Source organism: Cibotium barometz, chromosome 29, assembly GCF_041138505.1.
Source record: "Cibotium barometz isolate CiBa-2024 chromosome 29, ASM4113850v1, whole genome shotgun sequence".
NCBI classification, from domain to species: Eukaryota; Viridiplantae; Streptophyta; class Polypodiopsida; order Cyatheales; family Cibotiaceae; genus Cibotium; species Cibotium barometz.
This window is the reverse complement of record NC_141074.1, coordinates 51,261,862-51,279,186: the sequence shown is the minus strand read 5'-3', so window position 1 is coordinate 51,279,186 and position 17,325 is coordinate 51,261,862. Positions and strand designations below refer to the sequence as shown.

At 40.6% G+C, this 17,325-nt stretch overlaps 1 protein-coding gene across 2 annotated transcripts in view; it reads right to left on the bottom strand.

The window, feature by feature from the left end:
* The window catches only part of LOC147622332 (bZIP transcription factor 16-like), a 41,094-nt gene extending 35,900 nt beyond the window's left edge, over positions 1-5,194 (bottom strand). For both annotated transcript variants that reach the window (XR_015269684.1, XM_086823433.1), the window contains exon 1: positions 5,071-5,194. The gene's annotated coding sequence lies outside the window, so the exon portion shown is untranslated. The remainder of the gene's footprint in view (positions 1-5,070) is intronic.
* Between the last annotated feature and the right edge of the window lie 12,131 nt (positions 5,195-17,325).

Below are 17,325 nucleotides of genomic sequence, written 5' to 3'. Positions count from 1 at the left end.
GTATAGGTTTTAGTCCTTTCATGCTTATGTATGGTTTTCAACCTAGATCACCTGTTATAGTGGGATTCTCAGGACTTCAGCATGATGCAGCACGTAATTTTTTGCAAGATATGCAAGAAATGTTACAAGTTGCGAAAAAATCTATTAGAAGTGCTCAAGACCGAGACAGATTTTATTCTAATAGACATCGTCTACCTAGAGAGTTCTCTGAAGGCACGATGGTGTATTTGCGAGTTCCGAAAGATTCTGAGATTTTACGGACAGGTCGATCTCCGAAATTATCCCCTAGATACTGTGGACCATTTCGTATTACACGACGGATTGGTTCAGGTGCATATGAATTGGATTTACCTTCTCATGTGAAAGTTCATCCTATATTTCATGTCAGTAGACTTAAGGAAGTACTGGGTGGAACAGACCAATTAGTTACTCCTCAAGAAATCATAGTTGTCGAGGACATGACATTTGTTCCACACGAACTTGAAAAGATTCTTGGATTTCGTGAAAGAAGATTGCGTAATACGCTTATCACGGAATACAAGATCAAGTGGAAGGATCGTGTTGAGGAGGACGCTACATGGGAGACATTGACTACTCTTCAGAGAGATTACCCTGGCTTTTTAGTAAGCTCAATAGTGAGCTCTTAGAGGAAGGGGAGTATGTCATGTGCACAGTGTGTATCTACCGTGTGCTACACGCACACAAGACTAGCTTCGAGGTTGGGAAAGCTTGGAGCTAGGCAGGCTGATTGGCGTGCTGAGTTATGGATAGACTAACCGGCGGGCACCCAAGTATGGACGGACGAACACCCAAGTGTGGACGCTCGATGACCGGCCAAGAGCCTATAAAAGGGTGGCCAAGATTAGTCATTAGTCATATAGAGTCTCGCATGTCTTTGTGAGAGCTCTATGGTCAGGAGCCTGGATCTAGTGCAGACGTACATCTGCTTCATGCAACCGAGGCCGGCAGCAATCTCGAGGCCCGCAAGGGTAGCTTCGTGGTGGCGGTATGGAACGTCACGAGATAGAGATTGGTCGGTACGTCCATCTAGTTAGCTCAGCTAGTGGCTCGGTGGGGACAGCCAAGCCTTGTGGACTTGCCCACGGCTGTCGAGGTTGGGAGGTGAGTCAAGCCTGCACCCCCTTCACGTTTGTTTCGTTTGTTTGCAGGTTTCGAGTCTTGTACCAAGAGCGTTCCATGAGGAGATCCTGTGGGAATTTGACAAGTACGTAGTTTTCTGGGGTTATATTCATATTGCAAGCGCTTCATAAGGCATTTTGCTATGATTGCCACCCCTCTACATGATCTCACGAAGAAGAAAGCCACTTTTAAATGGACCCCAAAGGAGCAGGATGCCTTCTTGCAACTCAAGAATGTTATCATATGTGGACCCGTATTGATTGTTCCCGACTTGCAAAGGTCATTTATAGTGGAATGTGATGCTTGTGGCGATTGTATAGGGACTGTCCTAAATCAAGAAGGTCATGCACTTGCATATGAGAGCCGTCGATTGCATGATGCCAAGCTTCATATGGATATCTATGAGAAAGAGCTCTTGGGTTGTAATTCATGCCTTAAAGATATGGAAACGTTATCTTCTTAGGGCTGAATTTGTAGTCAAGACAGATCATCAAAGCTTGAGATACTTTCTATCTCAAACAAAGCTTTCGGAGAAGCAGATGAAAATGGCAAACTTTTTTTCCATGTTTCATTTTCAGATTGTACATACTCCGGGAAAGAAAAATGTGGTGGCAGATGCATTATCCAGGAGGCCTTATGTGGCTGCAGTTTCAGTGGCCTCTCATGGAGACTTATCTACCATGCGAGATTTGTATCATTTGGATGCTAATTTTTGCCATTTATGGACTGATTTGATGGCTGATCACTCACATGCCTCTTATGTGATCAAAGAGGCTTACGAAGGATAACTGCTTATGTGTGGTAAAGGATATGTGTCCAAAGGTTATGGAGGAGGCCTTATGTGGCTGCAGTTTCAGTGGCCTCTCATGGAGACTTATCTACCATGCGAGATTTGTATCATTTGGATGCTGATTTTTGCCATTTATGGACTGATTTGATGGCTGATCACTCACATGCCTCTTATGTGATCAAAGAGGCTTACGAAGGATAACTGCTTATGTGCGGTAAAGGATATGTGTCCAAAGGTTATGGAGGAATGTCACGCTCCACCTTATGTTGGTCATAGAGGTATCATGCCTACTACACGCATGATTGAGAGAGATTTCTTTTGGCCAAGCATGCGTAAAGACATTGGACATATGTACGTACATGTCTTACTTGCCAAAAGGTGAAATTTGACAGGCAAAAGCCTCCAGGTTTACTTCAGTCATTGCCTATTCCCTCGCAACCATGGGAAAGTATTACTATGGACTTTATTATGGACTTGCCTAGATCCCAGCATGGGAATGATGCTATTTGGACCATTGTGGACAGGTTTAGCAAGCAAGCTCACTTCTTGCCCGTCAAGAAAACCATTAAAGTTGATCATATAGTGAAGCTTTTTCTTGCTAACATCTTCAAGCATCATGGTATGCCTAAGTCCATTGTTGGGGATAGAGATCCCAAGACTACGAGCCTCTTCTGGAGGGCTTTATTTGATAACATGGACACTAAACTTGAGTTTTCATCAGCTTCTCATCCCCAAACGGATGGCCAAAGTGAAGCTGCAAATTCAGCCGTGTTGGATTTGTTGAATGTTGCTGATGTTGTTTCCATTGTTTAATAACAGTTAAATTAAGTATTCTAAATATGTGTATATTGTCTTCCGATCTGTAGGCCTCCTGTAGGGAGCGGTCACACTCTCTACAATAGTTGTCTTCATTTCTGCTAGGTATTCTGACACAAACATGTCATGCATCCTAATAGGCCAACTGCAAAGCCATCTCATCCAGATCAATCTCTGACAACATGACGACATCATCTTGGAAATCATACATCCGGAATTATTCCCCCATTGTTCGAGCATTAAAATCACCCATCAAGAGAACATCCCATTGTTGAGTATGTCTCTGCAAAGCCTCTTGGATCTGACCATAGAGTGTCATTGCAATTCCATAATACCTAATCATATGACTTGTCACGTGCATCCCGCACTTGGATGCCACGTAGACATATCTGTACAAAAGGTGCAAGACCAAGGGTGGAAAACTGGTCCCATGTGAGCCCAATCTGAGACGAGTCCACCAAGGTCCCACTCCAGTCGTCTGAGGTCAGGTGTGCATTGTCATGCACATGCGTCCAAGGTCAAGTGTGCATTGTCCTGCACATGAAACAGTGTCAGTCCGCGCTGTGAGTCTCCCTCTAGAATGATGTCAATGGTTTTGTGTATCTGGTATGATACTGGATGCCATACCACTGTGTAGACAGTTAAGGTTTGCATAGGGCTACCCCAGGGACAAATATATGGCCATGGGGAAGGTGTAGAACCCCCCCATAAGGGCCAAGAAGGCCTTGACTGTGCCCACCAGCCATGGAAGGGCTGTAGGCGGGCTCCTGGACAGGCAGCCGACAGGGTACCCAACCCCTAGGGGGCTGTAGGCCAGGTGTGGGGCAGCCCACACAGGCTGCCCAACAGCCAGAAACTTATGCACATGGTGGCCAGCACCTATTTGTGTGATGCGCAGCATTTTTAGGCATTAAATGCTGAATTTACAGGTCGTGAGGCATTTTTAGACAGCCAATTGGTTTTAATCTAGCCGACCAACCTCCAGTAGGGGTATAAATACCCATTGCATAAATCCATATTTCACCAAGTGCTGAAGTTGATCAAAGGGCCAAGACAGCCAAGGATAAGCTAACGTAGAAGGGGTGACGGATTGAAAGTCAAGGGCAGAGGATTCTCCTCGGCCAAGAAGGTTCACGTTCAATCTTTTATTTTAGTTTTGCATCATTCTAATAAAAGCAAATACACCATTTATGGTGGGGGCCCTAACATAGGGTATTCGGGACCCAATACTGTGTCCTCTTCTCCCTCTCTCTCTCTCTCTCTATTTTTCTGCACATCTACATTCAGTTTTGTGAGTTAATTTCGTCGCGATAAGTGTGCTAATTTCTAAGCATTGAAGTTACCGATCTCCCCAGAAGCTTCCACATGTTACATGACTTGATGCTCCTTTGTTGATAATCCAAGATGCATTGTGCTCTACTCATCAACAAACTACTTTGGTGCAACATTCTTCAATGGCCACATCTCCATCTAGATAAATGGACAATTAAACGACCCTAGACGTACCTTTGCAGGACTCCAAACATGCTAGTTTGTTGAACTTGCTTCCAAAGAAGCCAAGATATCAATCACAGCCTTATTTGCAAGTTTTTGATTCTTGTCTTCTTCAAGATGTGACCTGCACTCTTGTTCCAATTCTTCCTGGTACAGATGCCAATCTTCTTCAATTTCTCACCAAAGGAAAACTTCTTTCTCCTGCTACAACTTCAACTAGTGCTCTAGCATGGCATTCTGGCAGTCCATCTATGCCTTTGGAAGTGGCATCCGCTCTGCTTATGGGCCTGCTTTTCTTTATCCAGACAACGGTTGTTGCCTTCAGCACTGGACTAATCCACCTCTCGAGGAAGACAGACCTTAACAAAGTCAACACTCTGACGTCCCCCTCGAAGGGATGCCATGGGCATAAGAACTCGGATCCATGTGCCATGACCATTGAGACCATGTAGGGGATAGATTGGGTGAAAGAGACACAATTGTGATTAGGGGTGCCACATGTATCAGGCCTCAGATGCATGTGCCATGAACATTGAGGCCATGTAAGAGACAGATTAGGAGAGAGACACAAGATTGTGAACCCTAATCCATAAAGAGACAAGTTCACTGACATGTAGGGATGAGCTAGGGTAGAATACTGTTAAGCAGGCCTATGAGAAAGAGCAGGCCGGGCAATCCAATAGATTTAGCAATGAGGACTGCTACAAATTAAGGAAATATTAACTTAAGAGAACTAATTAGGACACTATGAGCGTAGCTGAGCTGCGTCGAGCTGTGAACTATGCAATTAACCTGAAATTTTGAAAAATCGGGATGGCGCGAGAGCATACCTTGCCACCGAGGAAGACCATGCCACGCATCGATTATTCACATCACCTATATTATAAAGAAATTTGCAGCAAGAATCGCGAGCGATTCCACACGGCGCCGGACAATAAATATTTGATCCTTCACACTTTCACACCTCCACGGTACCTTTCCTTTACTTCTCAAAATTTTGTGATTAAAGTGTGAAGACAATGCTTGTTAAATACAATTTTCTCTTAAACGGATTGATGTAAGACTTGGTGAAAATAATTCCCCGTACCATGACTCGTATGGCTCATCCATAGCTTTAGGCCTTAGGGGCATGCACATGCATGTAACCCTCTCTCGTGCCCCTTGCACAGGGAACATTACACGTTAAAAAAACTTATAGTGTAATTGGACTACTTTACCTTCTAGTTTTGAGGTTGAAGGTTCCAAAATCGGTAATTTTTGGGAGGTTGTACTTTTAGAGCTTGCATTCTATTTAAAAAATGCAAAACTTCTTGGAATAAACATGTTTTTGGTTTCCTCTACAAGGCCATAATCGTAAGCCTCATAGAAGAATTAAACATTTTTTCCAAGATCAGATTACTCAATGCTCTTTTATTCTATTTAACATAAAGGGGCTAGTAACAAAATTTACAAGCCTTTTAACACTTGCATTTTCCACTTGTATACATCTTTAGGGGAATAAAGGCGTGGAAGCATTTTAACCATGTGGCTTGATGTAATTGGCGCATGATCGCCCCTTGCTTTTTTGTCCTTGGCCCAAAAAAACATTGCTTTTCACTCTCTCTCTCTCTCTCTCTCTCTCTCTCTCTCTCTCTCTCTCTCTCTCTCTCTCTCTCTCTCTCTCTCTCTCTCTCTCTCTCTCTCTCTCTCTCTCTCTAAACAACAAATTAGCACCTTTGATGTCGATGCTCTTGATCAAACAACAAATTAGCACCTTTGATGTCGATGCTCTTGATCAAAGTGGTGAAGGACATTGGGGTGAGAGGCTATGGATGCAAACTTTAAGCTAGAGCAATGCTATAAGAACAACAATGTGCCTCTCTCGTGATGCTAACAAAGTGATGAGTCCACTAAAACCCTCAAGTAGTTTGCGAAAAGTGCAATGCTAGACGAGCCATGGTTTACTCTCATTGCAGAAACCATGGTTTCCTAAAGGACACTAGCTATGTAAAGATAATATAAAGGTCTTTATCTCTTAACAAAGGACCTCTAAACTGTCACTTTTCTACACTTATTACCACCTACTAATTGCTACTATTAACTCACTATTTTTTATTCCCTTGTAATTTGTACAAGGTAGGAGAAGAACAATGAACACCATGGTCAAAGCGTTTTTTTTTATTAGCAAAAAAATTTATAAATGACTTATTTTAATATTAGAACCCACATTCCCTAAGGCTTTGAAAAGTTATGTTCTCCATGACAAGTTTGGTCCGTAAAGTGTAGCACAAGCTTTAGAATGCTTTTGCTAATCTGGGTTCCTCATGTCTACTTAGAATATCAAGTTTTATGTGCAGGTATTGTGGTGCCTTTCTAAACTGTAGAAAAAGGCTTCTTCTCTACGTGAAGACATCTATACTTCTTACGCTATGGCTTATGGTGCAATAAAAGAACTACAAGTAGATGTCTCATCACGTAGATAAGAAGCTTTATAAGGGGTTTTTTAACCCTCAAGAAGTAGTCTACAAGTAATTTGCAATCAAGGGGACCTAGGGATTGCACTCATTAGAATGGAGTACACAGATGTCCCACTCATCCTAGAGGGCAGCACCTAAACATGGAAAGACTGCTATGAATCAACTATGAAAACTTGGGCATAAGCTCAAAGAAGAAGTAATAGACATATATCAAAAGATGATAAAAGGGTACAATGTCCATGAGCCCTATGCCTAATACACCCAAGGCCACATGTGAATGACCCTAAGCCCCAAGTGTCTAATCCCCATCCCCCATGTACATGTGCATACTTCATTACAAGCCATCCCCTCCTACAATGATTTTGTCCTTGAAATGGAGTGGTCGTGCACAAAAGATAAATACAAAGGCTATATACAAAAAGCCCAATATGTAACCAAGTGTCACCATTTCAAAGAAAAAGATATGAGTATCGCTCCGAAGATGAGGTAATCCATACAACCGCACCCGCATGGATGAAATGTAAATCCAAGCCATGTAGATTCCAAAGCAATGACTCTTGAACCGCATGGGATCCAATGGAAAATGTAGAGAGCCAATGTCGGTGATACAACTAGCCAATCCTCTTGGATCAAATGGATAGCCACCCATGTCGATGACGTAACTTGATATATATCCACCTAGGTCAAATGGATAGCAAAAGTGTAGACTATCTAACCATGGAACAAATGTATAACCACTTGGATCGAGAAGGAAATGTCCAAGCTCCTTCTCCAAGGTGAAATAAGACCATCATAAATACCATCAAATCCATGGTCCAAATAACTGCTCAGGTGAAAATTTAGATGCGATGCATGTAAATCTACATAATGCACCACATAATCAAACACCAAACATCCCAAATGACATATACTGCATCCAAAAGTAAGTGTCCTAGTTCCAAAGAAAATAGGATCATGTCAACACCCCTAGGAGCGAAAAGAACACATCTCAAGGTTGGCATCATGCGAGGGTAAGAGTAAACCAATGCCATCATCCCATGTAGCATCACTCGAAAAGTCAAATACATGATCCACTGCATCAATAGGTATATGGACATGAGCCAAACCATGCACCATCTCCTCATGTGCAAAACAATCTATATGTGTATAATGATCCAGGATAACAATATGATCATTAGCATCATCATAGTCATCATTAAAAATTGAAGATGTATCCCCACATGAAAGATAAATCGTATCATCTCCTAAATCATCATCTATGGCATCCCCAAGGTCTCCAAGGTAATCCTTGTATGGTCTATCTTGATCAATGATGCCCCTGTGTGACCTACATCCCATGACAAATCTATCTCCAACAATATAAGATCTAAGGAGATGCCTAGATTAAATGCAAATCTCTCAAGATCTATGTCATATGATCTACGATGAATATGATCAATATGCATAATCCTACTAAAATGTCTCACCTCAATGAAATCATCATTACTCTTATACACTCTCCTTGATTGCTCAAACACATGAACTCTATCCACACGAATGCTAGCACGAATGCCATGAATACTAAGAGTAGCGGTCGTGTCAGCGATATCTCCACAAATAGAAATCCTAGAAGAATAGCCTGACACATCTAACACTAGGAACTCAGGTCTATTCTCATAGGTGTCTCTGTCATTCGTATGTAGAGTATCACTAACCTCGAGTGTGCTAATAGATACTAATCCTGAGTGTGCTAATGGATGCATCACTAATCAAATGCATACTATCCTCTCGAACGTCACCACGATCAACTAGAGTGTCTAAATGATTTGTAGGCAAGAAGACAGGCCTAGAAGCGTTGATGCTTGGTGTGCTTGTTGCCATCTTTTCCGTCGAGATCATGCCCACGTGATTTGACTCGCACACATCACTATCACACACATCATCATCATGTGCATATGTGTCAGTGGCATCATCTGCACATATATCACTATGATCATATGCATGTGTGTGTGATACATCAATGTCATATGTGTATGTGTGTGTGATACATCATCATGTGTATGAGTATGTGTATGTGTGTGCGATACATCATCATGTGTATGAGTGTACAATACATCATCATCGTCATTTGAATCCATGTCAGTGTAGTCTACATCCTCCGGAACATAATCATGGCGGCTCAAAAGTGTGGGACACTCATGTAAGTAGCTGAAAGGAGACTCATCCCATGTGAACAATGCCAAACCCCTTGTATCAAGGTAGCCAAGCAATGAAGTGACAAAGTCACTGTTTGTGGACCATCTCGCACAAACCTCCCTCTCATCAAACAAATGCTATTAGTGACTAGGCAACAAACTCACAAGCTTAAACATCCAACTGTGGCACGAGTATGCTGCCTCGCTCATAGTGAGGAGTTGACTTGTGGGGATGTAGGAGTCTAAGCCTTGATGTGTCGAAGGTATGTGTGAACGGTGGCAAATGATATGTGGTTCTCAACACCATGTGGCAACTAGTGATAACACCACATGGTGGTTCTCAACACCATGTGGCAACTAGTGATAACGAGCATAGAGCCATGATAATAGTGCATGGGTAGAAGCCCTATGATCAGGATCCGATAGGGAAATGAAGTGACATCGATGACGAAGATGACGTGTAGTGTGGTTTGGTCATAAGAAGGGTAAAAATAGTAAGAGTAACCCGTAATGTGGCACGTGAACACACCCAATAAGCACAAAGCATGCAAACAAAGGCTAGAAAAAGCACAAAAAACATGCTGCGTGTGAACAAGCCCTAAGAAAAATCAACGCATGTAAACAAAACCCATGATATGCACATTACACCACAAAGCAAACATGTGAACACGCTCTGCCATGTGTGAACGCCACCCCTATCCACAAGTAGTGTGATCACACCTTACAAGGTGAAATGTAATTGTCCAATTGAAATGGCCAAAATAAAATGAAGAACGTTGAGTGGTCAACTGGACATAATGTGAAAGGAAAATGTGTGAATTAGACAAGAATGTGCAAATAAAGGTGTATATGTGGGGTATGGTCTTAAAGCATTGGATGCCATCCAAACCCTTAAGTGTAGGTTAACATTTACTTCTCAAGGCATCGTACATTTCATCCTTCCTCTCTCCTTCCTTCATCTCCTTGGTGGCTAAGAGCTTCTTGCTAGGTGAAGCTTGCCTCTATTATTACTGTTCCAAAATGCTGAGTCCTTGCGATGAAAACGTTGTAGTAGCTAAGCCTTAAGGAAGGTGATAAAGTGACCTTTTGGCCAAGCCTGCAAAGCTAGAATAACAATAGCATTTTTTTAAAAATCATGAGCCCTTTAACTAGGCAATGATGCCGGGATGTTCTCAACACATTGCTTATTGAAAGGAGTGTGTGAATAAGGCAACGCATGTGATCTCCTCACTGAATAAATCAAACCAAAATAGTTGCGCTTATGTGTTTTTTTTCCTTTTGTCGAGGCATAAATTTACGAGACAAATCAGCCTAAGTTATGAACGCTTACTACGTTGTGGATTTCTTCTATCTATTGTTACAAAAGTAAAACACTACTATTTGCTCTAAGATTATACTATTCCCTTATCCTTTACATAATACCTTGCAATTTCTTGCACAAATAGTAAAGAAATGCAAAGGAAGTGTAAGATTAGGACAAATATCACTCACCATTGTAAAGCTTTCTTCACAAATCTTGCTCTAAATCTTTGAATCTTCAACTCTGCACTATTCTTGAAGCAAATTTTATAAGTGTCTCCACAAAACTGCAATAATATGCACTTAGCATAGTAATCTACACAACACTCTGCAAACTCTACACAGCAACTTGAAAACTCTACACAAATTGCACTATGTACACTTCTTCTTAAATCTCTAAACTGCAACACTCTGCACATAATTGTATTTTGCACTTTATTAAAAATTGCACCAAGATTTTGCACAACAACCAATAGGTTTTCCCAAACTACAAAGATTCCCCAGATCTAGGCACATGAAGAAGAAAATTAGGGTTTAGGTATAGTTTAATTGAAGAAAGACTTTAATCAAGATGGTTTAGCAGAAAATTCATGTTGAAAATGACTGTAAAATTAAACTCCAAAATCAAGAAAATTAAGAATCCCTTAGATTTGTGTAGGAATTAGGGTTTTTGAAATTTGTGATTAGTATATATCTAAAAATTATTATCACTAATCCCATTGCTAATCCATTCAAAACAAAATCAATAGAAAATCTGAAAACTGTGTAAAAGTACTAATCCAAAAATGGATTAATCACTAACTACTCCCTACTCAAAGAATCAAGATCTAAGCTAAGAGCTCTAATACCAATGCAATGAAGGGATCCTAATAAGGATTGCACTCATTAGCATGGAGTACATGCTTGTCCCACTCATCCTAGGGAGTAGCACCTAAACATGGAAAGACTGCCATGAATCAGCCCACAAAAGCTTGGGCATAAGCTCCAAGAAGATGTAAATAGACATATGTCAAAAGATGATAAAAGGGTGCAATCTCCATGATCCCTATGCCTAATATAGCCCAAGACTCCCAAAGGTACACATGTGAATGACCCTCACATATTTTCTTGATTTTTGAGTTCAAATTTACAGTTATTTTCAACATGAATTTTCTTGAAATCTATTGCCAAACCATCTTAATTAGAGCCTTTCTTCAATCAACCTACACATAAACCTTAGTTTTCTTCATCATTTGCCTAGATCTAGGGAATCTTGGCAATTTGGGGAAACCTATTAGTGGTTGTGCAAAATCTTGGTGCAATTTTTCAAGAAAGTGTGCAGAATTATTGGTGCAGAGTGTTGCAGTTTGTAGATTCAAGAAGAGTTTACACACAGAGTTGTGCAGAGTACAGTTTACAAATATTTTGATGCAGTTTCCAAAGACAAGTGTGCATATTTGATCAAGGTATGTGTGCAGACTGTTAATTGCAAAAATCTTGAACTATTTACAATAGTTTGGTTGGTTCTTAATCAAGGTTGATTGAAAGCAAGTGTTTCTTTTATTAATCAAGGTTGATTGAAAGCAAGTGTTTCTTTTATTAACCTTAGTGGAAATAATCATAATCTTGAGAAAGTTTCAAAGTAAATACAACAAGAATAGTGTTGAGAAAACACTGTTTGTAAGCACACATGGTGGACAATAATGTCTTTGATGTACTTTCATCAATGAAATGTATTTAAGGCAGTACTATTTATAGATCTATGCATCGGTGTTATGCAAAGGTTTGATGAATACAAGAGTTTCAAACATATCGGTTTACAACAACCTCGAGGATTATTGAGATTTGCCTTGCTACTCTATGATTTTCTCCAGTAATATTTGTAAGCTACGGAGAAAGATTGAATAAGCATGTAACAAGCAAGAGAACATTCAGCCAATCTTGGCTCTAAGAAAGATTGCAAAGTTTTGCAACAGCTTTTCATAGCATGTTAGGCAATTAGGAGTCACAACATAATACACTTTGAGTTTTCAACAAAGTTAACTGCTTTTGCAAGAGTAGTTCAAAGTATGATAGGCTTCTAACAGAGGCAACAATACTTTGCAAGCTTCAGTGACATCTTTTCATAGGATGTTAGGATTTTTAGTGAAGAGGGAAGGAACGTTCAAGAGAGCATCCTCACCTATACAAAGGATCAGCTCATATTTTGTTGCAACATTCAGCTGTCTAGTGGATTTTTTTGGTATATGAGCAGTGATCTACTTGGCCAATGACATCCTTTTTAACAGTTTGCAGTGAGAAATCAATTGGCTAACGACATTCATTTTAACAGTTTGCAGAAGCGACGTATCAATCTAAAGGAACCGAGCAATGAGGCTCTGGCATTTCAACTAGTATTGGGCTCTATGTCGGGAGCAATCTACTACAATCCTCAAAATAAAGAAGCCAACCAAACATAACTCCAAAAATTACTACAGTTTGGGGTTCTAAAGAGGTGTATATCAAGGAAATAATTTCCACTTTGGAGAACGATGTGATTGTAGGACCCGGCAGGTTACTGGGCTCCAGTACCTCTTTCATTCCACAGATGGATAAGTCATTGCCTTTACCAGCTAATCTTACAGTAACTTCTTTTCTTCTTGAACCTCTTAGTGGTGGTGACTCAAATGCCTTCACTCCAGATGAGGCCACATAGTAGTAGTGCTTCACCTTCGTGTGATAACATACAAAAAAAAAGACCACAACGTACCAACCATTCACAACTTGCACTGATTTATCTCACAAACTTATGCTTCGACATAACTCTAGAGTCTACAGTGAAAGAAATAGAAGGGGAAGCAAGCATTCATAACTTGTGTTGATTTGCTAATTTTTGGCTAGATCATGTGTGGGAGACAACAGTGTCAATTTCACAGAAACTATAGCAACTATCACTGAGCTCAACGAAGCCCTCACAAAATGGAGTTTGATTCCTTTTATTTGGGTGCCATAGATTCTAACATAGCTAAATCACGCAACAATCAAGTTCGTCTATGCCTAAACAATGCAAATACGCACTAAATAGTCAAGCTCATCTCTGACTAAACAGTGTGAAGGTAAGAAGCTCTTATCCACCAAGGAGATGAAGGAATGAGGGAGGAAGGAGGAAATATACAATGCCTTGAGAAGTAAACGTTAACCTACACTTTAGGATTTTGATGGTATCCAATGCTTTAAGACCATACCACACCTACACAACTTTATTTGCATATTCTTGTTCAATTCACACCATTTTATCATCTTTTGACATATGACTATTACATCTTCTTGGAGCTTATGCTTATGCTCAAGTTTTAATGGCTGCTTCATGGCAGTCTTTCCATGTTTAGGTGCTACTCCCTAGGATGATAAATGGGAATGAAATGAAGGGGACCTAGGGGTTGCACTCATTAGAATAGAGTACACATATGTCCCACTTATCCTAGGTAGTAGGAGCCAAACATGGAAAGTCTCCCATTAATCAACCATGAAAGCTTGGGATAAGCTCCAAGAAGATGTAATAGACATATGTCAAAAGATGATAAAAAGGTACAATGACCGCATGGATGAAATGTAAATCCAAGCCATGTAGACTCCAAAGCAATGCCTCTCAAACTGCTTGGATCCATTAGCACAACCAATGTCTTTAAGTAATTTTCACCCTTCTAGACTACACAATGTCTTTAAGTAAGGTTCCAAGATTATAGAGAGCCTCCATGTGATTAGATATTAAGACTTTGCCTTATGAACATCCATGATGACTTGATTATGATTTGCTCTAAAGCATGCAAGACCAAGCCAAGCTCATAGTGAGCATCATCATAATTTGCTTACAAGAAAATAGCACCATGAGCAAAGCCTCTCTAGCCACAACTCCAAAAAGAGACATTCTTTCATTTATTATGATTACAAATAGTAGTAGATGTGTCATTCCCAGCATCTTTGCTATAGGTTTTGATTTCACTATCCAATTTTAGGCCCAATACATTGAAATCTATGTCGATGTCTCTTGCATCATAGGTTTACAACAAGCTTACAACAAGCCAAACCTAACGCATTGGTCCTTATCAATATAGTCGCTACAAAAGTGGAAAATTTCATCAGGATAGATACATTATAATCCTCATTGAAATTCACTATGGGTTTAAAACATTCATCGAGAAAGTAAACATCTCCTCTCCATTAAGGTGCCCATCTTAGTTAACATCAAATTTGGCAAAGATTTTGGTTACCTTTTGCACACAAAGGCTGAGGCATGCCCTCCATATGTTCTACCCTCACCATTATGTAGGTGAAAGGTTTCTCTATTTGTAAGCCTCTCTTGTATAGAGTAGCCATTATGTTGAGCACCCGAGAACCCCTTGTATAAGAGTAGCCATTGTGTTGAGCACCCGAGCACACAGTTCCTAGTTGAGACACTGGATGTTGGCCGTGAGACAACTTATGTAGACTTAGCACCATGCCAAGTAGGATATGTATGTAACTGATTGGATGCACTCTTGGGTACAAGGAGATCTTCTCGATGGGATATCTTATCCTTGAGCTACAAGGTTGGAGGCATGCCCTCCATATGTTAGAAATCTTCTCTTAGGTAGATGAAGGAGTTCTTCTTGGTGATACACCTTGTCCTCGAGTTGCGAGGCTAGAAGAATGCCCTCCATATGTTGGAAATTGTTAGAAATCAATGTTCCACCCTCATCACTTTCATTGTGTAGGTGTGAAGGGTTACACTTAAGCACACAATTCCTAGTTTAGACGCTAGATGTGGCCATGTGTGGTGGCTAGATCGTTAGGAGAGATAACTTATGTCCTAGTTGGCACCATGCCAAGTACGACATGTAAGTAAGTGCAGGCCGATTAGCCATACTCTTGGGTAGAAGGCGATCTTCTCGGTGGGACATCTTGTCCTTTAGTTGGAGGGACCAACAAATAGGTGCCCATATGACCTTGGATGCACATAGATTGGTATGTTTATGTTGTAGTCCAACATGGTCCTAGTCCAAATGTGTGGTTAGTTCATAGCAGTCATAGGGAACATAAGCCGAGTCAGGAGATGTGGTCTATTTAGTCTAGTTAAGAGATGTGGTCAGTTTTAGAGGGGACATAAGCTGACCTACCACACAACTAACCTTGGATAATATATATAGACAATTCAACAGTCTTCTTAGTCAGATTGAGATTAATAGCTTAGATCTATCGTCACACTATGTTGTGCACCTTTGATGTTCATGACATCCCGTATCCAAAGTCTACCAAAGCTTCTTGCTAGAGTGCACGCGTGTGCAAACACCATCAATTTGTAACTTTGATTTGGAATAGTAATTCGATATTATTCTCCATCTCTCTTGTGTGCAGTTATGTTTCCTTGTGTTCAAGTTTCATATAACTATTTTCTTGCCCTATAAGCTATAGCCCCAACAATTGCTATGGTGAAGAAGATTTGGTATGCAAATGCATATGGGGGATGGGGCTTAGGGTCATTCACATGCGTACCTTTGAGGGCCTTGGGCTAAATTAGGCATACGGCTCATGGACATTGTACCCTTTTATCATATTTTGACATATGTCTATTGTATCTTCTTGGAGCTTATGCCTCAGCTTTCATGGCTGATTCATGGTAGTCTTTCCACGTCTAGGTGCTACTCCCTAGGATGAGTGGGACGTGTGTGCTCCATGCTCATGAGTGCAACCCCTAGGTCCCCTTCATTTCACCTAGGGGTTGCACTCATGAGCATGGAGTACACACATGTCCCACTTATCCTAGGGAGTAGCACCTAGACGTGGAAAGACTACCATGAATCAGCCATGAAAGCTTGGTCATAAGCTCCAAGAAGATGTAATAGACATTGACAAAAGATGATAAAAAGGTACAATGTCCCCATGAGCCCTATGCCTTTCATACAATGTCCCCATGAATCAGCCATGAAAGCTTGGTCATAAGCTCCAAGAAGATGTAATAGACATTGACAAAAGATGATAAAAAGGTACAATGTCCCCATGAGCCCTATGCCTTTCATACACCAAAAGGGTGAGGCATGCCTAATATAGCCCAAGGCCCCCAAAAGGACACATGTGAATGACCCTAAGCCCGAAGTGCCTAAGTCCCACCCCCCCATGCGCATGTACATACCAAATCTAATTCATTACAAACCATCCCCAACTATAATGCTTTCGTGCTTGAAATTGAAGGATGGTCATGCACAAAAGACAAATACAAAGGCTATATACAAGAAGCCTAATACATGACCAAGTGTAACCATCGCAGAGAACCAATACCAATACATGAATCTCATGACCCTTGGGGTCAAATGGAAAAGATAAAGGACTCTCGTCAATGATGAGGCTAGTTGGGTATCTTCCAGGATCAAATGGAAAAGATACGAGTGTCGCTCCAAAGGTGAGGTAATCCATACAACCACAATCGCATGGATGAAATGTAAATCCAAGCCATGTAGACTCCAAAGCAATGGCTCTTGAATCACTTGGATCAAATGAAAAATTTAGAGAGCCAATGTTAATGACACGGTTGGCCAATCCTCTTGGATCAAATGGATAGCCACCACCATGTCACTTTTCCAATGTTTTTGACATTTTTAGAAAGATTTATATTTTTTGGTTACCCCAATAGGATTAACAGTCCTACTTGAACGATTCTCCTTTGAATGATTCCACTAAAAACGATCCTTCTCGTCACTTTTCCAATGTTTTTGACATTTTTAGAAAGATTTATATTTTTTGGTTACCCCAATAGGATTAACAGTCCTACTTGAACGATTCTCCTTTGAATGATTCCACTAAAAACGATCCTTCTCGAAAACGATTCCAGTCGAAAATGATCCCACTAGAATGATTCTAGCTAAAACTATTCCATCCTTGTTGGAACGGTCCCATTGAAAACGATTCCACTAGAAATGATCCTTGGAACAATCCCAATGATTTGAGAGGAGTTGGCAGTCCTACTTTCGGGATTGTAGGGACACTAATGATTTAACTATTGAATGATTCAAGAATTGGGCAATCTTAGTGTTGGGACATAGGTGATCATACTTTTTCAAATCGGTCGATTTGACTGTTTGCAAACTGTGAATGTCAAGTATCAGGCAAGGCGCAGTGCCTTGATAGTTATGCAATTATTACACGTCTATCAAATATTCCTTGC